A 24562-nucleotide genomic window follows, 5' to 3' on the forward strand; every position below is an offset into this window, starting at 1 on the left:
AAATCAAACAGAAAATGTTCTTAAATCATATTGAATCAACCAGGGGATCAAGTATACAATAACTGATTATATAGCAAACTAAATACAGACTCAGGCAAAGACTGATATTGACCTTAGAAAATTGATTTTTGAAAAAGAAATGTACTCAACCTCAGATTTTAGTAAAACAACAAATAAAACCAACAAAATTAGTGCCTGGGAGAAAGGGAGGATATAAATAAGATAAAAGCAGAAACAGATGAACTGAAAAACAAACTGTAGAATTAAAAAAATCTAAGAGCTACTTCTTAAGGTTAAAAAACAAAGTAAATATCTGACTGATTTTATCAAGGAAAAGATAGAAAACCAAAGTAAGAAAGAATAAACAGGACATAAAAGCAGAAAAGAGATTTTTAGAATTATAAGAGAGTTCTATTTAGTAACCATAAGCCAATTTATTTGAAATCTCTCTGAAATGAATTAAATGCCCAAACTACTTTAAGAAGAAGATAATCTGGGTAACCCAGAAAACCATGGAAGAAAAGTTCGAGGAATTTTCTCAAAAAATTGGTTCTGGGGCCAGATTATTTTGCCAGTGAGTCTTTTCTAGCTTTCAAGGAACATATAATTCCTATGGTGAGAAATAGTTTATAAAAGATGGAAATATGCCCAATTAATGTTATGAATATCTTCACAATGGTTACTTCATGGGAGTGAGATTCTTTCAGGGGATTAGTTTTTTAGTTTCCACTGTAAGCACAGATTTTTCTTGAAATTAAGACAATTGAGGAAAAAAAAAAGCAAACCCAGAAATTAAAACCTTAGACAAAGATGTCTTTTATATCTATTAATATATTTACTAGTGTTACTAGTACTCTTCATTCCTTTGTATAGATCCACATTTTGATCTGATATTCATGTAGATCCAAATTTTGATCTGATATTCTTTTCCTTCTGCCTAAAGCACATTTCTTTAAAAAGGTGCATGCCTTATAATGGATTTTTCTCAGCCTTTGTCTAAAAACATTTCCATAGTCATTTGGAAATATATTTTAACTGGATATAGAATTATTTATTTATTTATTTATTTATTTATGCTGAGTTGGGTCTTTGTTGCCACACGTGGGCTTTCTCTAGTTGCAGTGAGTGGGGGCCACTCTTCCTTGCGGTTCGTGGGCTTCTCATTGTGGTGGCTTCTCTTGTTGCGAAGCAGGGGCTCCAGCGGTGCGGGCTGCAGTAGTTGTGGCCCTCGGGCTCTAGAGCACAGGCTCAGCAGTTGTGGAGCATGGGCTTAGTTGCTCCGTGGCATGTGGGATCTTCCTGGACCAGGGCTTGAACCCGTGTCCCCTGCATTGGCAGGTGGATTCCTATCCACCACGCCACCAGGGAAGCCCTGGATATAGAATTTTAAGTTGACTTTTTTCTTCCAGTACTTAGCAGTGTCACTACACTGACTTCTCATTTGCATAGTTTCCAATGAGAAGTCTTTGTTTTTCTGTACATAATGAGTCTTTTTCCTTACCTCTGTCAACTTTTAACATTTTTTCTTAATCAGTGGTTTTCAACAGTTTGATTATGATGATATTAATAACTGTGGTTTTCTTTATCTTTCCTGTATTCTGTTGAGCCTCTTTGTTCTGTGGGTTTATGGCTTGAAAAACGTTTGCCTATTATTTCTCTACATATTTTTTTCTATCACCTTCTTCCCTCTAGCTTTTAGACCCCAATTACATGTATATTAGATTGTTTGATATATTGCTACAAATTATTGGTATTCCCCTTCTTTTCCTTTCTCCTTCCCTCCTTCCTTCCTTCCTTCCTTCCTTCCTTCCTCCCTTTCTCCCTTTCTGTTTTTTCTTTTTGTGCTTCATTTTGGATATTTTCTATTGTTGTGTTTTCAAATTAATTGTCCAATCTGCTATTAATTCCATCCAGTGTATTTTTCATTTCAGATCTTGTGTTTTTTATTTCTGGAAGTTTCATTTGGGCTTAAAAAAAATCTTGCCCTTCTCACCTTAACATCGCCATGTCTTTCTCTGCCTTCTTGAGCATGTTGAGCATATTTATAGTAGCTCTTTTAATATCTTTGTCCGCTAAGTTCCGTCTGTCTGGTAGTTCTGTGTCTGTTTTTATTGATCTGTTAGTTTCTTGGTTGTAGGTCATATTTTCCTTCTAGTTTATATGCCTTGTAAGTTTTCATTGGATGTCATTGTGAATTTTATGTTGCTGGGTGTTGGATTTTGTTGTATTCCTTTAAATAATGTTGGTCTAAGTTTGGCATGCAGTTAAATTTTTTGAAATCACTTTGATGTTTTTTTGAGATTCACTTTGTTTTGAGGAAGCTTTGGTAGGGTGGGTCCCAGGCAGCCTTATTTCCTTGAGCTAATTTAGAGTTGCTACTTTTTGAGGACTTTACTTAATGTTTCATGTATTATTAAAACCGTGTAACTCAGACTGGGACTTGAATGCATGCGGCCGGGACTTGAATCTGGCCAAAACTCTGTTTGGGACTCCAACCCATGGTCTTTTAATTAGAGTCACTCATCTGGTGTCTGGACTTACTGAGGCTCAGGTTCTTTATATCTCAGCACTGAAGGAATTCAGCGAGAGGCAAAGTGATAGGCAAGAAGTAGATTTATTAATATAGGACGCTTGTAAGAGATGCAAGCGGGCAGGCAAGGGAGCTCTGCCCTGAGGATTAAGTGGGCTACAATTTTATAGTCAAAGGAAAGGGGGAGGGGAAAAGACTGCCTTCTTCGAGTAGACGTGGGGCTTACATCACTAGTTCCTCCTTCGTATCAGTCAGGAGAGTGTCTGACCTTATGAGATCAAACTAGGATTATCATAGCAGTTATTCAAGCCAGTAGAAGGGTGGTGACGTTTTTCTTCCACCTAATGGCCTGGGGCATATCTTGTGCTTTTATTTATGGCTTTATAGTTAAGCAAGCCTGCTTCATTCCACGACGTTCCAGTAGCTTTCTTGAGCGATCATTAACTTAACAGTGGTCTCCCAAAGTGTCCTAGGTTTCCCTCTCTATCTGTAGTCCCTTACTGGGACTTCTACAACTACCTGTATAACTATCCTATTCTATTCCTATCATTATGAGGTCTTTTCACTCTACTTGGTGGGAATACAAATTATCTCTACCCTTGTATGAGTTTTGGGACTTCTTTGACCTATTTGTTTTTCATTGGTCCTTTCCCCAGTGTTAGGTAGTTTCCTCTCGCAGATGACCTGTCAAAGACTTGAGGGGAGGCCTCTACAGAGTTCCAAAGCTCTGTGTCTGCAGGTCCCTTCTCTCTGGTACGCTTTAACCAGATTCTGGCTGCTTTGGCTTCCCTGAACATTGTCAGTCTGTCTCCTCAACTCTCTGAGACTGCCAGGCTCTGTTGAAGTCCTCCCTCTCTACCCTGCATCCTGGAAACTGCTTCAAGGGTGTAAAGTGAGGCAGTTGTAGGTCTCACCTAATTTTTTTCCCCCTTTTCTCAGGGATCCCACTCCTGCTTTGACTGTTGTCCAATATCTGAAAGCTATTGTTTATTTTATCCAGTTTTGATTGTATAACCAGAAGGATTAATCAGATCCCTGTTACTCCGTCATGGCTGTTTGTAGAAGTACTCGATTATCTTTTCCTTCTTTTCTGTGGGTTAAGATGTGGACGTAAATAAAAGAAGCCTAGAAATCATTTGGCTTGTTCTCAGTGTTTCAGGTGTTAGGCTTAACTGTAACTGAGGCAGAGGAGTCCCTAGTTGCCTATGGTCCAAACCCTTTGATAATAATAAACAGACAATTTTGCCTGGTACATCCCTTCTCACTTTCATTCTCTGGAACCTTTTGCAGTGGTAGGGTGGTTGATCAAGAATTATGGTATTCTGAATCTTGGTTAGGTACTACATAGTTTTAAAAAGTTCTTAATACTCTTACTTTCAACTGAATTAAGAACTATTTTTACTTACTTTTTCTCAGCTGTTTCAATTTGCTATTACCTTTAATTTTATCAGTTTTTTTTTTGGCTATGTTATTTGCTAGTTAGTTATCTATCTGGTTGTCATTTTTCACTGGGTTGTATTTATTTCATCATGTGTTTTTCTGCATCACAGTAACCTTTAGGATCTTGGAAGGGTTTGATCTTTATTCATTATTATCTTTAGTTTTGTTCCTGCTTCTCTGTTCTTGCTTTCCTTTACCCAGAAATGAATGAGCAAATAAGTAACTGAATAGACATAGACAAATATATTCACACATATATACACACGTGCATTTTCTCAATTCTAAGACTATTAATTGTGATATATACTATTGATTGAATATCCTTTAAAGAAAGAAGAAACATTAAATTTATTTTTAAAATCCTTAGAAATTAACTGACAGAAGCATGCATTTATCCATACAGTTTCTATACCATCTTCTTTGGAATCGTAATACAAGAGTGAGTCTAATCCTTTTTCATACTGACATGCTGATTTTCCTCACCTGTTGCTGCTTTTCTATACATTATGATTGTCAGTGTAGTTTTGAGTCATATGGGAAATGTTTGGAATTTAACTGCTTTTCTTCGTTGGCTAAATTCATGGTTTCAGTTTTTCTATAAACTGTGAATTAAATAACTTCTTTTTTGAGTCAGCTGGAAACTTTTGACAGATATCCAGCCCTTGGGTAATAGTACTTTGTAAAATGTAAATTGGTCACACCAGTGTCTCCCAGCTCTGCTAATTCTGTGATCTATTTTGAGGGACTGGGTAATTTCTACTGCCTTTAATTGCTCTTGCTTGTCTCACAACAGACAATTTTTACATCACAATAGCTTTTTATTTCAGTGCTTTCTGAAAACATTTTCAAGCAACAGTTAGGCTTTCAGATTTAACTTAAAATTCAAAGGCTTGTGAGTTTATCTGTGCAGTAAATTCAGCTGTGGTGATATTTGGATAATCAGATACCTTCTATGGGAAGGTGTTTCCCATAGGTTTACACATGGGCAAGCAGTTATATACATCACAACTTACTCTTTTGCTTAACTACTGGTATATTTTTTGGACAATAATTCTGATACTTCTCCTAGTTTCAGAAACCTAAAAATATTATTTTAAGAAAAGCATTTTTAGAATTGAGAAAATATGATTTAGGAATTTAGTATACAATAGCAAGCATAAAGTCATATCAAGTAGTAGAATTATTTCATTAATTTTGAGGTGATCAGGTAGCAGTTAGAAAAATTAGTGTTGAACCTGTCTGTATGCAAATGTATGGTTAACTTTTTAAAAACTGGAAAACTAGTGAAACTATGCAAATAGTAACCCAAAGTAAGAAGACTCAAAAATTGACGAAAAAATTAAGTACATCTATATGAAAAAACCAGCACAAAATTAAAAAGAAAAATAACAAAATGGAAAATATTTACATATTTGACCTTAAATCCTATCTAAAATAACTATGAATATTTTTAAAATATTTACAACACTAAGATTCCAGTAAGTACATTGATAAAGTCGTGTCCATTAGGTCAAAATAGAGTTTACATAGAGTAAACAAATGTAAGGAAAAGAGTTCAACCTCCTGGGTAATTAACTGAAACAATAGTGAATAACCTTTTTGTACTTATTGAATAACTGTAATAAATTAGGGAATGAAGTACTCATGCATTGTTTTGGAATTGGTACAGCTGGCCTCCATAAGTACCTTTTTGTACTTATTGAATAACTGTAATAAAGTAGGGAATGAAGTACTCATGCATTGTTTTGGTATTGGTACAGCTGGCCTTCATGGTTTTCTGATGAGAAATTCCCCTGTAGGTAATGCATTGTTTTTCTCTGGCTGCTTACAGGATTTTTTTCTTTGTGTTTAGTTTGAGAAACTTTATTATAATGTGTGTATGTTTGGATTTCTTTGGGTTTTAACCTGTTTGCAGTTTGCTCAGCTTCTTGAATTTGTTAGTTTATGATTTTCACCAAATTTGAAAAACTGTCATCTGTTATTTCTTCAAATAATTTTTCAGCCCACATTTTTTCTCATCTTCTCTGGGATTTTGATGATGTGAATGTTAGATCTTATGTAATTGTTCCACAGGTCCCTGAGGCTCCATTATTTTTTTCAATCTATTCTTTTTCTCTTTTTCGTACTGGATGATTTCTATTGATTGATCTTTAAGTTTAAGTTCACTTTCTTTAAGATCAATTCTTTCTTCTGTTATCGACATTCTGCTATTCAGACCATCCGTTGAATTTAATTTTGGCTATTGTATTTTTCAGTTCTAAAATTTCCATTGATTCTTCTCTATGTCTTCTGTTTCTTTGCTGTGACATTCTGTTTTCCCGTTTGTTTCAGTAGTGTTTATAATTGCATTTTGGTTCGTTTTACTGATAGCTGCTTTAAAATCCTCGTTAGATAATTCAAACATGTTTGTCATCTCAGTACTGGTGTCTGTTAATTGTCTTTTCTCATTTAAGTTGAGATTCTTTTTGTACATTGCTTTATTTCTTCATGAATATAGTTATAAAAACAAATTACGAGAATAAGAACAAAGAGGAAATAGAACCAATCTAGCTGTATAAACTCAATTTCTTTCTCTATAAAGTAGAAATAATATCTACTTCACAGATTTTTTATAAAGACTACATGAGAACACATACATAAAATATCCATCTCAGTCCCTGGCATATAACAATGCTCAGAAAATATTAGTTAACTTTGCTTTTCTCTTTTCTGATTGTAGTATTTTGAAATCATTACTGTCAACTACTTGGCATTTTAAGGGAAGAGGTTCTTTAAAAGAAGTCTTAACCTTCCTTTCCTAACTAGTTCTCTAAATTGTAATTACTTAATACAAAGATCAGCGTCTTCCTCATTACTGTCTTAGCTTTTTTGTTGGGGGATGGACCTTTTTGTTGTTAAACCTAGATTAGTTTTCTCCTTGTCCTAAGTCCTAGGTAATTCATCCACTTTCTTCTGTTCCTTAGAGACTCTTTTCTATCTCCAACACTTATCCAGGGCAGAAGTGGAGTGATGTATTGGCAGCTCCCCCTTACTTGCCAGCATGATAAGTACACTTTCCCTTTTTTGCTTTTAGGATTTTACAGCTACGCTTTACGGGAAAGGTAGGAGGAGTAAGAGGTAGAGAAGGGGTGCTGGTCATGACAGAAATAAACACAGAGGTGTGACAAAGCTTAGGAAATCCTAATAACTTCTTAGAGTCATTGGTAGTCTCTGACTCTTGCTGAGTTGGTAACTGGATGCCCTATTTCAGGGGTCCCCAACCTCCGGGCTGTGGACCGGTACCAGTCCACAGCCTGTTAGAAACGAGGCCGCACAGCAGGAGGTGAGCGGCGGAGCGGGTGAGCGAGGGAAACTTCATCTGCCGCTCCCCATCACTCACATTACCGCCTGAACCATCCCCCTCACCATCCGTGGAAAAATTGTCTTCCACAAAACCAGTCCCTGGTGCCAAAAAGGTTGGGGACTGCTGCCCTATTGGACCGATGCATCTTGATTTTTTTCTGCTTTCTCCTGAAACCTCTTTGACCCTCATGATGCAGAGTTTTTCCTGAGAAAGTGACATTTAAGCTAAAATTTTGAAAGATGAGTTAGGAGTTACTAGGTGAGAGCGGAAGAATGTGCAGGGAGACAGAACCAGCGTATCTGAAGTTCTTGAAGTAATGCAGGAGCATATTGGAGGTACTAGAAGAATGTCAGTACAGAAATAAAAATGGTGTGGTATCGGCAAAGGGATAGATGCACAGATCATTGGAACAGAGTAGATAGTCCAGAAATAGGATCCACAGAAATATGGTCAGTTGATTTTTTTTTTTTAACGGGTAGAGTTAATATTTTATTGTCACTTATCAGATGGCAGTTAGGTATATAGTGTTTATACTTGACCTTTCCTTTCTGTAAATAAAAAAATTACAAGTTTTAAACAGTCAGTGGATGTTTACTGGTCATGTCTTCAGAAAACATGATGAGATTAATTCATTAATGGTGGCTTCAAGGTTTTCCTTATTGGCGCCAGAAAATTCACCCACTTTCTGTTCCTTTTTAAAAAACTGGAAGGTTGCCATGCATTTGACTTCACACTCTGAAGCAACATCCTGACAGCCATGCACATCTACTTTGAGGAACACCACGTTGGAATACTTTTCAGAGAGAGAATGAAAGAAAGACTTGATCATTTCGCAAGTCCCACACCATGTGGCTGAGAAGTTGACTACTAGGAGTTTCTCTCCTGCATGGTTCAAGGCCTCCTGAAAAGCATACTTTCTCTCAATCTGCTTCACCATTTTGGCTCCTGGGGTCCGATGAACGACCTCACAGTGGAAGCAATGAAAACGGATCCAAGGGGCTGGACAGAGCTTTGGCCAGTTGATATTTGACAACGTTGCAAAAGCAATTCAGGAGAGAAACAGTGACCTTTTTAGTAAGTGGTGTTGGCTTTGCATTCATATGCAAAAAAAGAATCTTGATTTATACTTCACACCTTTATATAACAATTAATTCAAAATGCATCATAGATCTAAATGTAAACTGTGAAACTGTAAAGTTCTTGGAAGAAGGCGTAAGGGAGAATATTTGTGACTTGAGGTTAGGCAAAGAATACTTAGATATGACACCAAAAGCATGATCCATTAAAGGAAAAAAATTGATAAATTGGACTTCATAGAAATTAAAAGCTTTTTGCTCTGTGAAAGACACTGTTAAGAGAATAAAAATACAAGCTACAAAGTGGGAGTAAATATTTGACTATCACATATCCAATAAAGGACTTATGTCAAGAATATATAAAGAACTCTCAAAACTCAAGAGTAAAGAAACAAACAACTAAGTTTAAAAAGGCAAAAGACATAGACATTCCATCAAAGAGGATATAAGGTTGATAAATAAATACATGAAAAGATGTTCAAAATCATCATTTCTGGGGCTTCCCTGGTGGCGCAGTGGTTGAGAGTCTGCCTGTTAATGCAGGGGACACGGGTTCGAGCCCTGGTCTGGGAAGATCCCACATGCCGCGGAGCAGCTGGGCCCGTGAGCCACAACTACTGAGCCTGCGCGTCTGGAGCCTGTGCCCCACAACGGGAGGGGCCGCGATAGTGAAAGGCCCGCGCACCGCGATGAAGAGTGGCCCCCGCTTGCCGCAACTAGAGAAAGCCCTCGCACGAACCGAAGACCCAACACAGCCAAAAATAATAAATAAATAAATAAATAAAGTAGCTATAAACCCAATTATAAAAAAAAAAAAAAATCATCATTTCTTTTAAAAATCATTTTCTTTTAAAATCAAAATCATTTCCTTTAAAAAAAAATTTGGAATTTGCAGAAAAGTTGCAAAGGTAGTACAGGGTGAAATTTGTTAGTCTTTCCTTCTTTTTGATAGCTCTGACACTTTTGAATAGTACTGGTCTGGTATTTTGTAGAATGTCCCTCAGTTGGGTTTGTCTGATGTTTTTCTGATGATTACACTTAGGCTATAGTGTTTTGGGAAGAATACTACAAGAGGTGAAGGACCCCTGTCTTTACATTATATCGCGGAGTACAGTATCAACATTATTATCACTGGTGGCGTGGTGGTGTTAACCTTAATGATTTTTTTTTTACACTTTGGAAAACAGTTTGGTACTTTTTTATGGAGTTAAACATACAGTACCATATAACCCAACAACCACCCTCTGAGTACTTACTCTAGAGGACAAAAACTTAATTTCACATAAAAATCTCTACACAAATGTTCATAGCAGTTCTATTCATAATCACCCCGAACTAGAAACAACCTGATGTTTTTCTGATGGGTAAATAGATAAATGATGGTACATCCATACAGTGGATTACTATTCAGCAACAAAAAGGAATAAATTATTATTATTATTTTTAAAATAAATTTATTTGTTTAATTTATTTTTGACTGCGTTGGGTCTTAGTTGCTGCGTGCAGGTTTTCTCTAGTTGCGGTGAGGGGGGCTCCTCTTCGTTGCAGTGCGCGGGTTTCTCACTGTGGTGGCTTCTCTTGTTGCGGAGCACGGGCTCTAGGCGTGCGGGCTTCAGTAGTTGTGGCATGCAGGCTCAGTAGTTGTGGCTCACGGGCTCTAGAGCGCAGGCTCAGTAGTTGTGGCGCACGGGCTTAGTTGCTCCGTGGCATGTGGGATCTTCTGGACCAGGGCTCGAACCCATGTCCCCTGCGTTGGCAGGCGGGTTCTTAACCACTGCGCCACCAGGGAAGCCCAGGAATAAATTATTGATTCATGTGACAACTGGATGAAGTTTCTGTTGGGGTAATGGAACTTTCTGTATTGTGGTTGTGGTGGTGGTTACATGACTCTATATGTATTGCTAAAACTCATAGAACTGTACATGCAAAAAAGTTTCTTTTATTGTATGATAGTTTACAAAATGTAATTTTTAAAAAAGGAAGCTAAAGTAAAAAGAAGAAAGAGTGCATACCTGGAACACAGAGAACAATAGCAAAAATAGCAAAAATGGTACGACTGAAGAATGGAGAGTAACCACATCATTTAGTCCTTGTACAACTTAATGGATTTTAAGCAGGGGAATGACGTGATCAAGACATTTTAAAAGAGAGGTTTATGAAACCTCTTTGATCTTCAGTGTGGAGAATGCATTGATGAGAGATAGATTGAAGATCTAAGAGGAAGAATAGAAAATAAGACATTTCTTGCATCTTTGCCACAAATTTTGGTAAAACCCAATTCCTGAAGTCTATTTTTGGTATTAGGATCTTGTGATGATAAGAATAATTATAATTACAAGCACTCCTTTTGACTTTTTTAATACAACATATATTTTTGTACATTATACTCTGCTTTTCATATGAATAAATGAGACTCAGTTACCAACTAACATGATTTTGCCTAGTTGTGTCTATCCAACATTTTGGTTTCAAAAGTGTTACCATCTTAAAAAAAAATTACTTATGCAGTCCTTGGTATATTATTATACTTGTTCTTATTTTATAAAAATGAGTAGAAGATTAAAGAAATTCAGCTGAGAATGATAATTATAAGTATGCTTATAAATTGAATATTAGTTAAGACCAAGATGAAAATTACAAATCTTTGGCTTCAGTCAGTGCTTTTTGGATTAAAGAATATTAATCCAATATTGTGTGTGAAGTAAGAGAACAGATTTTTAAGAAAATGTGGAAACGTAATTATATTGTTGACAACTGGTCAGGTGAAATTAGAGACATACATGTTTTTGAAAAACTTAATAGTATCCCCCTTTTATCTTTTCACACATTTTAGTTTTCATATAAATTTTCGGGAGTAGAGTATATATAAATATAATGCATTTCCTGCAGTGCTAGTGTTGCTATAAGAAAATCTATTATGTCAAACTCATGAAATTGCCATTTTTTGAAGGCAAAAATGTTAGAATGTTGGCAGTTTCGTGTGGTGGAACCTAATATTTTTTTCCCAGATTGATTACATTCTTGTCTATAAGTTCTTGATTTAGAGAAGGGTATGTTTTATAGTTAATTTTCTAGGAGATATATCTTGGTTCTGGTTTTGTACAAAAGTCAAAAAAGATTCATTGATTCGCAAAGAGACAGCAAAAATGTGAATTAATGTTCTTTTTTTAAACATAAGTTTTACCCACAGAAGTAATTCTCCTTTTTGAAATGCTAACAAGATTGGTGAAACTAAAGTCCATCTTGAGCATTTCTACAGTCCTGGTTCTTTCCTGTTCTCTCCGTGGTTAATATTTGGTGTCTATCTTTTCAGATATTTTCAGTCCATTTATGTTTATGTACTTACATACATATATCCACACATATCCACTGATTTATATACGTAAGTATACATATATACACACACATATTTGTAGGACATATATAGTATTGTATGGATTATTTTTTGTAAGTGGTATATTTATATATTTTGGCAGTATGATTTTTTCACTCTCCAGCATGTTTAGATCTGTATTTTGTTGTTGTTATTTTCAGTTTCTGCATTGTGTTTTGTACGATGGCTGTACCAGTTTTATTTGGGCCCTCAGGGTTTTTACTGCAGATTGCTTATAATTTTTTAAAACTACAAACAGTGGAGTCAGGAGTGTCCTGTATGTACTTTCTCATGCACCTGCATGATAGTTCCTTTAAGATAAAAAGAAGTGGAATTGCTGAACCATATGGTATATGCACTTTAAATGTTTTATAGGGAAATTTTCAAGTAGACAAAATAGAAGAGTGAACTTCTACGCGCCTTCAACAGTTATCATCCCGTGATCAATCTTGTTTTATCTGTACTCTCACTTACTTTATCCCTTCTCACATTTTTGAAACAAATCGAGATATGTCATTTGATCTGCAGATATTTCATGTGTTTCTGGAAAATATAAGGTCTTTTTTTTTTAGAGAAAAACACAATCGTGGTACTATTATCACACTTGAAAATTAACAATAATTCTTTAGTATCATTAAATATTCAGTCAGTGTTCAAATTTTAAACTGTTTTAATGTCAGAAACATTTTCTTCCATATTTTTTTGCTTGTTTGAATTAGAATCCAGATGAGGTTTACAGTTTGATTGGTTGATATACCTTTAAAAAAAAAGTCTTTCAAACTATTTTTCCTCTGTTTCTCCCTCCCTCTCTTTCTCCCATCCCTTCTCTCTTTCTTTCACTCCATCTCCCTGATTCCCCTTTCTTTCTCTTGTCTCCAGCTTCCTTTCTTCCTCCCTCCCTCCTTCCTCCCCTCCCAACCTCCCTGTCTTTCTTTTTTAAATTTTGCAGTATATTGATTGAAGAGACTGGGTGGTTTGCCCTGCAGATTTTTTCCATACTCTAGCTCTTGCTTATTGCATCCCATGGCATTGTTTAACTTGTTTTTTGTTCTTTGCATTTTCTGTAAATTTTTAGTTAGGTGTGGAGGCTTGATGTGATTCAGGTTTGATTTCTTTTTGTTAAGACTGTTTTATAGAAAGTGTTGTCATTTTCTATAAGGAGGCACATATATATAGTGATGATACATGCAATTTTTTTTAAAGATTTTTTTTTGATGTGGACCATTTTTAAAGTCTTCATTGAATTTGTTAAAATATTGCTTCTGTTTTATGTTTTGGTTTTTTGGCCACGAGGCATGTAGGATCTTAGCCCCCCAGACCAGGGATCAAACCTGCACCCCCTACACTGGAAGGCGAGGTCCCAACCACTGCACAGCCAGGGAAGTCCCGATACACGCAGTTTTGATTTGGAAGATATTGCCAGATTGTCTTCCAGGACTGTTGTTTCAGTCTATACCTTTATCATTAAGTTTTTGAGAGTATCATTTCATACACTTGTGAACTGTTACCATCTAGCTTTCAAATTTTTTGGAAAATGTCTTCTTAGTCTTTAGTATTTAATTCACTAATTACTAGTAAGGTTGTTTTTTTTCGTATTTTTTATTTTTTAGGGTTATTTGTATTTTTTCTAATGGGAATTGCCTATTCACAGTATGCTTTGTTTCTTTTCCTGTTGGTTGGTGAACATTTTTCTTATTGATTTGTAGAATTTCTTTAGGTCTTTTGATTACTCATCCTTTTTTTTTTTTTCCTGTTTTTATGATGCCAAATATTTTCTCTTAGGTTTTTACTAGTCTTTCATTTTGATTATATTGTCCTTTGGTATACAGAAATTATACCAGTCAGATCAGTCAGTCTTTTCCTTTATGACTTATGTGTACTTTTTAGTTTGTGTGAAAAAGGATTCTTTGCATAGAGGCATAAAAATATTCACTTACATTTTTTTAATTATAAAGAACACGTAACATAAAAATTGCCATCTTAACCATTTTTAAGTGTACAATTGAGTAGTATTAAGTACATTCACCTTGTGCAACTGATCTCCAGAACTTTTTCATATTGCAAAACTGCAACTTTATACCCATTAAACAACAATAACTTGAGATTAAGTTTTCATGTTTAGGTATTTTATCCTCTGACTTTTTTTTTCTTTTTCTTTCTTTTTTTTTACTTTTGATATCTGGTAGGATAAATAAAACTGGTTTGTTGTTTTTCATAATTCTCTTTGTTATTTAAATATATATGTATATGCATATACATGTCTTTTCTCTACGTTTTTAATATACTTTGTAAGAGGCATGAAAAATTCTGCTAGGATATTATCTGGATTTATATATTAATTTGAGGAAAATTAATATTTTTATTAGGTATATTGACTGTTTCTCCATTCAAACTCAAAAGTTTTATTCTTTTGGAAACTTAGTTTTCTACTAGAAGACCTTACTCATATTCCACAGAATTCTTTATTCCTAGGTAATTTTTATTTTTGTTTCTTCTGGGATGGAGTGATTCTGATTTTTTCTTAAAAATTGTAGTCTGTCTGTTCCCAGTTCTGATTTCCCCTTTCTCTCCTTTATTTTATTTTACATTTTCACAGCATTTGTCACCTTGTAGCAGATTTGATAATTTACCTATTTATTATGTGTGTTGTTATTACCTATCTTCCTTACCCTCTCCCCAAATCTAGAATGTAATTTCTACAAGGACAGGGATCTGTCTTTGAGTTTTATATTCCCTTTGAGTTTTATAAGGATAGGTATTCACGTTATATGTAAATAATGACTTCTGGGGAGTCTTTTCCTTTCTAGCATTAATATATTTTTTTCCTTAATTTATTGCATTGGGTAAGCCTTCCAGTACTATGTTGAATAGTACATGTGATTTCGCACATTATTAACTTGTTCTTAACATACATGAGAATGCATCTGTTACTTTATTCATAGGTATAATGTTTACCATTGGTTTCTGATAGGTTTTAACAAAGTAGGGAAGTTCATTTTTTGTTCTTACCTTGCCAAGAGTTTTTATTTTTGGATTTTGAATTTTATCAATGGGAAAAGGCACATAAATAATCTCTTGGGGAGTTTTCATCATTTGTAGATGATACCACCAAGAGGCAGGAGAGTTGAACATATAGTGGTTGCTAAGAAACAGAAACTGAGGAGACCTTTTGGCCGTCTTACAGGGGTGGAGAGACTGTTGGAGTTCAGGGTTACCAAGGCATCTAGAGCTTGAATGACCAAGATGGTGAAGAGAATATAAGCATAGAGAAGTGAGCCAAAAGTTTGAACCATGTTTCCACCAGAATTTGTTGAAGATTAGTAAACTGCACAAGCCAATAGGCAGAAAAGTTGAGCTGAAGGTGGCTACTAAGAGGTTGAGAAGCTAAGCAGACTTTTCAGCAGTCTCATGGTACTAAAGAGAGGAGTTCTGGTACATATCTGAGGCTTTCAGTTGAGATCTCTAAATAACTATATCCTAACAGTAAGGGTGAACCAGAGAAGGAGACCAGGTCTTTTTTTTTTTTAAATTGAAGTATAGTTGATGTATAATGTTACGTCACAGGTGTACAATATAGTGATTCATAATTTTTAAAGGTTATACTCCATTTATAGTTATTATAAAATATTGGCTATATTCCCTGTGTTGTACAATATATCGTTGTAGCTTATTTTATACATAATAGTTGTGCCTCTTAATTCCATACCCCTGTGTTGCCCCTCCCCTTTCCCTCTCCCCACTGGTAACCACTAATTTGTTCTCTGTATCTGTGAGTCTGCTGCTTTTTTGTTATATTCACTAGTTTGTTGTACTTTTTAGATTCCACATATAAGTGTTATCATACAGTATTTGTCTTCCTGTGTCTGACTCATTTCACTTAGCATAATACCCTCTAAGTTCATCCATGTTGCTGCAAATGGCAAAATTTCATTCTTTTTTATGGCGGAGTAGTATTCCATTGTGTGTGTGTGTGTGTGTGTGTGTGTGTATACACATATACCACATCTTCTTTATTCATTTATCTCTTGATAGACACCGAGGTTGCTTCCATATCTTGGCTATTGTAAATAATGCTGCTATGAACATTGGGGTGCGTGTTCATAAGTCTTAATATGATTGAAAATTGTCTTCCAATTAGCTTAATCTCTGATTGGATTAGCTCCTGTTGCCTACCAGAAACTAAAGAAAATCTTCTATTGAAAAAGATAATATCAGTCACAGCCTCTACTGTTTTTGTTATGCAATATCTGACATTCAATCTCCAGATTCCAGGCATGCCAAGAGTCATGAACAAGAGAAAAACAGATATAGAAACACATGATCAAATGTGGACTTCAGTGCCACTTCCTTCACCCCTCTTTTGTTTCAGACAAGAAATCTATCATTTGAATTGTTTTTCCCCTATAGGTAAAGCATCATTTCTCTCTCGCCATTTTCATTACATTTTCTTTGTCTTCAGTTTTCAGAAGTTTAACTGTGAACTGTCCTGGTATGGATTGCTTTGGGCTTTATGCTGTTTAGGATTCACTTAGCTTCTGGAATCTGTAAGTTTGTGTGTTGTGCCAAGCTCGAGGAGTTACAAGTTTTTGTTTCTTAGAGGACTTTTTGAGTCTTACCCTCTTTCTTCTCTCTTTTTGGGACTCAGATGACATGGAAGATAAATAGCTTTTTTTTAAAGGTTTTTAAAAAATTATTATTTAAAAAAAATTAATTAATTAATTTTTGGCTGCATTGGGTCTTCATTGCTGCATGCGGGCTTTTCTCTAGCTGTGGTGAGCAAGGGCTATTCTTTGTTGCGGTGCACAGGCTTCTCATTGCGGTGGCTTCTCTTGTTGCGGAGCACAGGCTTTAGGCGCGTGGGCTTCAGTAGTTGTGGCTCGCGGGCTCTAGAGCACAGGCTCAGTAGTTGTGGTGCACGGGCTTAGTTGCTCCACAGCATGTGGGATCTTCCCAGACCAGGACTTGAACCTGCATCTCCTGCCTTGGGAGGCGGATTCTTAACCACTGCACCAGGGAAGTCCCGGAAGATAAGTCTTTTGTTGTAGTCCCACAGGACCCCAAGGCTCTGTTTATTTGTTTTCAGTTTTTTCTCTCTGTTGTTCAGATTGGGTAGTTTCTATTGTTCTCTCTTCCAGTTCAGTGATTCTTCCCTCTCTCCTCTCCATTCTACTGTAGTTCTCATCTGTTGAGCTTTTGTTTCAGTTTTTATATTTTTTCAGTTCTGAAATCTTTTTTTTTTTTGGTGTATTTTTTCTTTGTTGAGGCTCCCTATTTTTTTGTTTATTTGTTTCAAGAATGTGCATAACTGCTCTTTGAGACATTTTTATAATGGCCACTTCAAACATTATGTCAGGAGGGGTGCCATCAGGGTTTTAATCCAGGATCTACCTCTTAGTAACTTTATGAATCTGGGCAACCTCTGGGGTTTTTATCTGTAAATTAATCTCTATGTACCTCACTTTTCACATGTGTAAAATGGGATTAATAACAGTAATTAGTGACAGTAACTGCTTCACAGAATTATGGTAAGGGTAGAGTTAATATGTATAATATGTTTATAGCATTAGCTAAGCACATAATATATGTTCAGTAAATATTACTTAATAGTAAAAAAAAAATCCTCATCAGATAATCTTACCATCTCCCTCATCTTGGTATTGGCTTCTGTGGATTGTCTTTTTTCATTCAGTTTGACATATTTCTTGTTATGATGAGTGTTATGAGAGTTCTTGTTATGATGAGTGTTATGAGAGTTCTTGTTATGATGAGTGATTTTTATTTGATACCTGGACATTTTGGGTATTATGTTCTGAGACTCAGGATCTTATTTAAACATTCTGATGTAGCTGGCTTCTTTTGGCACTGCTCCAACAAGGGAAAGAGGGGAGTGCTCTGTCACATTACTGCCCAGAGGGGATGGAAGTCCAAGTTCCTCACTCCGCCTCTGTTGACTCTCAAGTTGGTGGGAGATTCCTCATTACTGCTTGTCAGGGATGGGAGTTCTGGCCTCCACTGACTTTTCCTTGGCTGGGGAGGCAGGTGTGCCTCAGTACACACCTGTACTGAGGGGGAGGGGAGGGCCTTCTTACTGTTGGGCAGTGGTGAAAGGCCCGACTCCACTAGGCCTCTTCTGACACCAGCCTACACCAGGAAGGGGGAAGTACACCTTCTTACTGCCAGGTGGACATCTAAGCTCTCCATGTGGCCTTCACTGACACCAAGGGGAAGGAGGTCTCATTATCACCTGGTAGGGACCAACTCCCAAATGGCCTTCTCTGACAGCACTGTGGTGGGGAGTATGGGGTGCCGTGTTACAGTTTGGCAGAGGTGGAAGTCTAGGCTCTACACTTGACCTTTGCTGGTGGCGCTGGCGCCACAGTTTTGTTTTGTTTTGTTTTATGGTGTTTGTCTGGGTATAACAGCTTTTTGTCTAGATTGTTTCTTTCCTGATCTTTTGGCTGGGAGAACAGGATTTTGTTTTGTTTGTTTCGTTTTTTGGAGGGTCTGGGCCTATTGGTATTTCTAGGTTGCTAGCTTCTTCAACTCCAAGTCTAGAATATATAGGGCACAGAAGAAAACCCATAGAACTCACCACCATGTTGTTTTCCTTAGATCTGGTGATTTCTACCTGATCTGCTTTCTTCTCTCCACCTTTAGAGTCGTCTTATGTTTGTTATATATGTTGTCCAGGTCTTTTAGTTTTACTTAGTGAGAAGAATAGGGAAAAATATATCTATTCCACCTTCCCAGAAGTGGAAGTCCTCAAGTACTTTAAATTCTTAATTATTTAGTTTTCATTATAATTAATATTACCTTTTAGTCTGCTTGCCATATGCTTGACTGGGTAGAATTTTATCAGTGTGCCTCACTTATAGGGCTTTAAATTTTTTTTTAAATGAAAGTATGGCTCACCATCTAGAAGTAGAAGTTTTAGAATTAATCTTTTAGTGTTAATTATTTTGGAGAAAGAGCAATAATTTTCTATATCCCATTTTATTAAAAATATATACATAAAACCTCTAGTTTTTGTTTGCTTCAAGAGAATGTCCCAGGGTAGCTTATGTATTAATTATGAATATCTTAATGAATTAAGAATACTGCTTTAAATATATTAAATTTATTTACTGCCACCACCCTCACCCCCACCCCTACTCTCATTTTCTAGAGTAGATTGTATTAATTTCATGTGATTGATCCAAGTAGCTATGACTGACTGTAATACTGTTTTCCTGATTTCAGGTTCTCTTTACAACTACGTCAGAGGTTGAATTAATATGCTAAGAAATCACTAAGTACTGTTCTGAGGGGTTTTGAAATAAATGGGGTAAGTTTAATATCCTCTTAAATACTACTTGGATTTTTATAGTGAGTTCCTGATTTCGGCCCATATGTGCCAGACATGAAGCTGGACGCATCAAGCGGGAAGAATATCTTCACTTTGATTTTGCTCTTTGCTTGTAGTGCTTTTCAGTTTTCTTTTGGATCAGGAGCCCCTTGGAGGGTTTACTTAAAGCTGTAGTCACTTTTCACAAACATTCACAGATGTTCAGAGAGTTCGAGGACCTTCTGAAGTCCCCCAGAGTTCATAGGCCTTGGGTCAACCATCTCCTCTATAGTTTTTGAGACTTTTTTATGTGCTTTGTTGCTCTTTTAAATATCACAACAACCCTGAGAGTTAGTGGCTTGTATTCATATTTAACAATGAAGAAACTGCTGCTCAAAGTGGTGTGTGATTTATCTGGTTACGTAGCTGTCAAACATGAGTCTAGAATTGAAGACTTTCCTAAACTGTGACAGTTTCTCAGGGGGGCATCAACATTTTCTAAGGTTCTTGATACTTAATGTCAAAGTGCTTCCTAATAAAGTACTGTCACCTTTTCCTTACTCTCAGCAAATGAGCATGCCTTTTTCACCACATTATCACATTGAGTTTTTCCCCACCCCAGTGTTTGCTAAACTGATATATATACAATGATATTTAATTTCTTTGTTTGTATTAGGGTCCTCTATCCATTTATCCATCAGTCTGACCAGTTTTTATATCATTATGTATGAAACTTAATGTATTAAGAATACTAATTTTGTCATTTTTTTACAAATACTTTTACCCTTTTTATTTGCCTTTTAATTTTATATGATTTCTTTTTTATGTATAGAAGTTTAGAAAGTAAGTATGCATTCAGATTTCTTCTAATTTTTTCTCTTTTCTTTTTTTAGTGTAGAAATATCCAAAGATTTGACACACTTAAGTGAATGCAGACACACACATATACTTAGACTTTTTTAAAATTTTAAAAACATAATGGGAATCTAAAAGAAAAGAAAAGGAATGCCATTTAAGTTGCAATTATTTGACTTCTTTTTGTCGTATGTTTATTGGCTGTTGGTCTATCATTTAAAACATTTTTGAACCATTTTTTAATTGAAGTATAGTTAATTTACAGTGTTGTGTTAGCTTCAGGTGTACAGCAAAGTGATTCAGTTATATATATATACAGTTATATTCAGAGATATATATATATATATATATATGTGTGTGTGTATATATATATATATATATATATATATATACACACACACACATATACACTTTTTCAGATTCTATTCCACTATGTTATTACAAGACATTGAGTATAGTTCCCTGTGCTATACAGTAGGTCCTTGGTGTTTATCTATTTTCTATATAGTAGTATATATCTGTTAATTCCAAACTTCTAATTTACCTCCCCAACCTGCTATACCCTCTAGTAACCATAAGTTTGTTTTCTGAGTCTGTTTCTGTTTTGTAAATAAGTTCATTTATATCATTTTTTTAGATTCCACATACAAGTGATATCATATGGTATTTGTCTTTCTCTGACTTACTTCACTTAGTATTATCTCTAGGTTCATCCATGTTGCTGCAAACGGCATTATTTTGTTCTTTTTTATGGCTGAGTAGTATTCCATTGTGTATATGTACCACATCTTCTTTTAGTATTCCACTGTATATATATACCACATCTTCTTTATCCATTCCTCCATTGATGGGCATTTAGGTTGCTTCCAGGTCTTGGCTATTGTAAACAGTGCTGCAGTGAACATTGGGGTGCATGTATTTTTTTGAATTAGAGTTTTGTCCAGGAGTGGGATTGCAGGATCATATGGTAACTCTATTTTTAGTTTTTTAAGGAACCCCCATACTGTTCTCTATAGTTGCTGCACCAGTTTACATTCCCACCAACATTGTAGGAGGGTTCCCTTTTCTCCACACCCTCTCCAACATTTGTTAGTTGTAGACTTTTTAATGTTTAATGGTGGCCATTCTGACTAGTGTTAGGTGATACCTCATTGTAGTTTTAATTTGCAGTTCTATAATAATTAGCAATATCGAGCTTCTTTTCATATACCTGTTGGCCATCTGCATAAATATTTTTTGTTTAATCTTTCAGAATTTTTATAATTACGCTATGTAGAAATCTAACTTTTTTCTCTTAAATTAGTTAATTCTTTCTGATAGCATTTATTGAATGTTTCTTTTCTTGCCCACTGAAGTCTACCTTTATCATATATAAGATTCCCATATATACTTATATTTGTCTGTCTGTATAATGTTCTTTTGATCTCCTTTTATATTGCTATGTATTTATCATACTCTTTTTTTTTTTTTAATAAATTTATTTATTTTATTTATTTATTTTTGGCTGCGTTGGGTCTTCGTTGCTGTGTGCGGGCTTTCTCTAGTTGCGGCGAGCGGGGGCTACTCTTTGTTGCGGTGCACGGGCTTCTCATTGCAGTGGCTTCTCTTGTTGCCGAGCACGGGCTCTAGGCACACGGTCTTCAGTAGTTGTGGCACGTGGGCTCTAGAGCGCAGCCTCAGTAGTTGTGGCGCATGGGCTTAGTTGCTCCGTGGCATGTGGGATCTTCCCGGACGAGGGCTCAGACCCGTGTCCCCTGCATTGGCAGGCGGATTCTTAACCACTGTGCCACCAGGGAAGCCCTATCATACTCTTTTAATGTTATATTATTTAATGTAACTTTTTTCTCTCACTAGACTTTCAAAAATGTTTGTCTTACTTTTTTTTTTGGTAGTAATTCTTACAGACTTACTTTAGAATATATTCATCAAGTTAAAAAAATAAGGATATGAAGGATTTTGATTAGAATTGCATTGGGTTAAAGATTCATTTGGGGGAAAGAATTGATACCTCTTTATTATCTATACTTATGCACCTTGTGGAATCTTCTCTGTCTCTGTACTCTTGGGGACTTTGCTTATGTTCTCTGGCTCCCAGGGGTCTTTTCCTGGCCTTCTCATTAGAAAGCTGAAGTTTCTTTCTCTCAGAGTCTTGGTGTTCCCCCCTCCCCCACCACCTCACTGTTGCACAGTTATACCCCATTGAGGCCCTCCTGGGTTGAAAGGGTAAGGGGAAAAAAAGGAGAAGTGAGGAGCTCCCCCGCTCCAATACTCTTCATACAACGCTGGCTCCTTTTTCTAGTTCCTTAGGAGGTTGGGGCCAGTTTTTTCTTAGGCTTTTAGGTTTCCTGCCTCAGTAGTATAGCTTTATAACTTGGACTGTCTTCAGAGCGGGCCAGAAGAGAAAGAAAAGAAAAGGAACTGGAAACCTCACCACCAAACGTATACACTTTCCAGCTTGCAGATGTCCCTTTTACTCCAGTGAGAAAGAGGGGGTTTCTCTTGGAGCTTTTGCTATGTGCCCCTGCTGTGTACTTCTGGGACTCTACCCACCCTCATGTTAAAGTGGTAAACGAAGAAAGAGTTTTTAAAATAGAGTAAACTCACTGCCCTATTGATTATTCTTCAACTTTTGACCTGCCACTGTTTATTTTTCAGAGTTCTCAGGTAGTTGCTTTTAGGATTCTCTCCAGAGTTTTTACTAGTTGTAATGAGTGGAAGAGGTGTAATGGGCTTACCATCTTGGCTGTCACTGAAAGTCAAGTTATTTCATTTTGAAAATAATTTTTGTTTTTATTTTCTAAAAATTCTTTTTTATTGGTTACTATATTTTATGAACAGAGTTTTCTTATTTTATGGATATATTGGCCTCTTTTTTTAAAAAATAAATTTATTTATTTATTTTTGGCTGCATTGGGTCTTCATTGCTGCATGTGGGCTTTCTCTAGTTGCAGTGATTGGGGGCTACTCTTCATTGCGGTACATGGCTTTTCATTGCGGTGGCTTCTCTTGTTGCGGAGTATGGGCTCTAGGCACGCAGACTTCAGTAGTTGTGGCACGCGGGCTCAGTAGTTCTGGCTCGCAGGCTCTAGAGCGCAGGCTCAGTAGTTGTGGCGCATGGGCATAGTTGCTCTGCGGCATGTGGGATCTTCCCGGACCAGGGCTCGAACCCATGTCCCCTGTGTTGGCAGGTGGATTCTTAACCACTGCGCCACCAGGGAAACCCCTGTATTGGCCTCTTGAATCACTCTGAAGATACCAGTATAAGTTAAACATCTTATTTCTTTTTTTTTTGCTTTACTCTCTCTTCTGTGGGTCATGGTGCCCGTGCTTTTTCACCTTAGTGCCTCTCTTAGTGTTTACTAAGTAGCTGGTGATTCTTGGCTGTTCTTCTTTATAGAATTTTTAAATGAAGGTCTAAATCAGTGGTTGTCCAACTTGAATACATGTAACAATCCCTTGGGGACCCAGTTTAAATGCAGATTCCTAGCTTCACTCACAAAAAAACCTGATTCAGTATGTCTGGGGTGCACCAGTATGATTCAGTATGCACTTAAACAGTTTAGATGATTCTGATGCTGGTAACATCTTGGTAACTGGTGTAATTTGGTACAGGTCAGTGTACTCCTTTACAAAGCATTGTCTTCTCCACTGAATATCATTGCTGACCACAGGACTCTGCAAGTTAGTTTCCCACTTGCTGTGGTAAATGGGATGTGGATTCCTCTCCACCCCACCCCTTTTCTTTGCATTTGCAAAGACAAGGCTAACAAGCTTGTACCTGTCCCTCCCTCAACTTCTGCTATAGGGAAGGAATTTACCGGCAGGGAGAGTTCTGATTAGTTCTGAGTTATCTTCCCTCGATCACAGTCTATTGAGATTGTCCTTAACCTGCTATTATCTTCAACTCAAAGTTCACACTATAAGCCCTCTGACAGAGACTTTAGACCCACAGTAAGTGCTGTGGCCAGCGTTTACTATTTATCATCAGAGTTGTACTGGTCATCTTCGGTGATTATTCACTCATTTGTTCTGTGGCCTGACATGAGGTGTTTAAGAAGGAGAAGAGATAGATGCTCAGTCTGCCATCTTGAACTGGAAGTCCATTGTTACTTTTAAAGCTATGTTGATTTCTATTATGTCAAGAAGTATTTCTTTTGAATTCTCACATAAAATAAACATCATAAAATCTGTAGCAGGATCACAGCTTACTCATACTCACTTAGGTGTGCAAAGAAAATATAGCTTCTTTATTTTTCTATAAGTCATCTCTTCCTTTTGATGAACTCTGGGCACTGGGTAACTGGAGGAAGAGTACCAGTCTTACTCCAAGCTGGTAAACTAAGTCTTACGTAGTAATTTAAATGGATCTCTTTGGATATTTCAGTCTCTGTTTGGATACGAGTCATTCAAGTATCATCTCTTCTCTCATGCCTTCCCACAATGGAATCCAGACTTATGGGTGCTTGTGTGACCTTGTAGTCATGGAAGGATACCAGAACCCTCAATCCATGTGCTATCTTCTCTGCTTCTCACTGGTCTCTCCTTTAAAGTAACTGGTCAGGCTATTCCCTGGAATTGTGACTACTGTGGTGCTTTTGTCCTTGGGTATTCTTCAGATATC

At 36.5% G+C, this 24562-nt stretch overlaps 1 protein-coding gene and 1 pseudogene across 10 annotated transcripts in view; one reads left to right on the forward strand and one right to left on the reverse strand.

The window, feature by feature from the left end:
• NCOA1 (nuclear receptor coactivator 1) overlaps window positions 1–24562 on the forward strand; it is a 264345-nt gene that overhangs the window by 77359 nt on the left and 162424 nt on the right. For 2 of the 10 annotated variants that reach the window (XM_068564107.1, XM_068564105.1), the window contains exon 3: window positions 19002–19086. The exons of the other annotated variants lie outside the window; for them this stretch is intronic. The gene's annotated coding sequence lies outside the window, so the exon portion shown is untranslated. The remainder of the gene's footprint in view (window positions 1–19001; window positions 19087–24562) is intronic. 10 annotated transcript variants of the gene reach the window in all.
• On the reverse strand, window positions 7912–8250 carry LOC137777336 (thioredoxin pseudogene; annotated as a pseudogene).

Source organism: Eschrichtius robustus, chromosome 15, assembly GCF_028021215.1.
Source record: "Eschrichtius robustus isolate mEscRob2 chromosome 15, mEscRob2.pri, whole genome shotgun sequence".
In the NCBI taxonomy this organism is placed as follows: Eukaryota; Metazoa; Chordata; class Mammalia; order Artiodactyla; family Eschrichtiidae; genus Eschrichtius; species Eschrichtius robustus.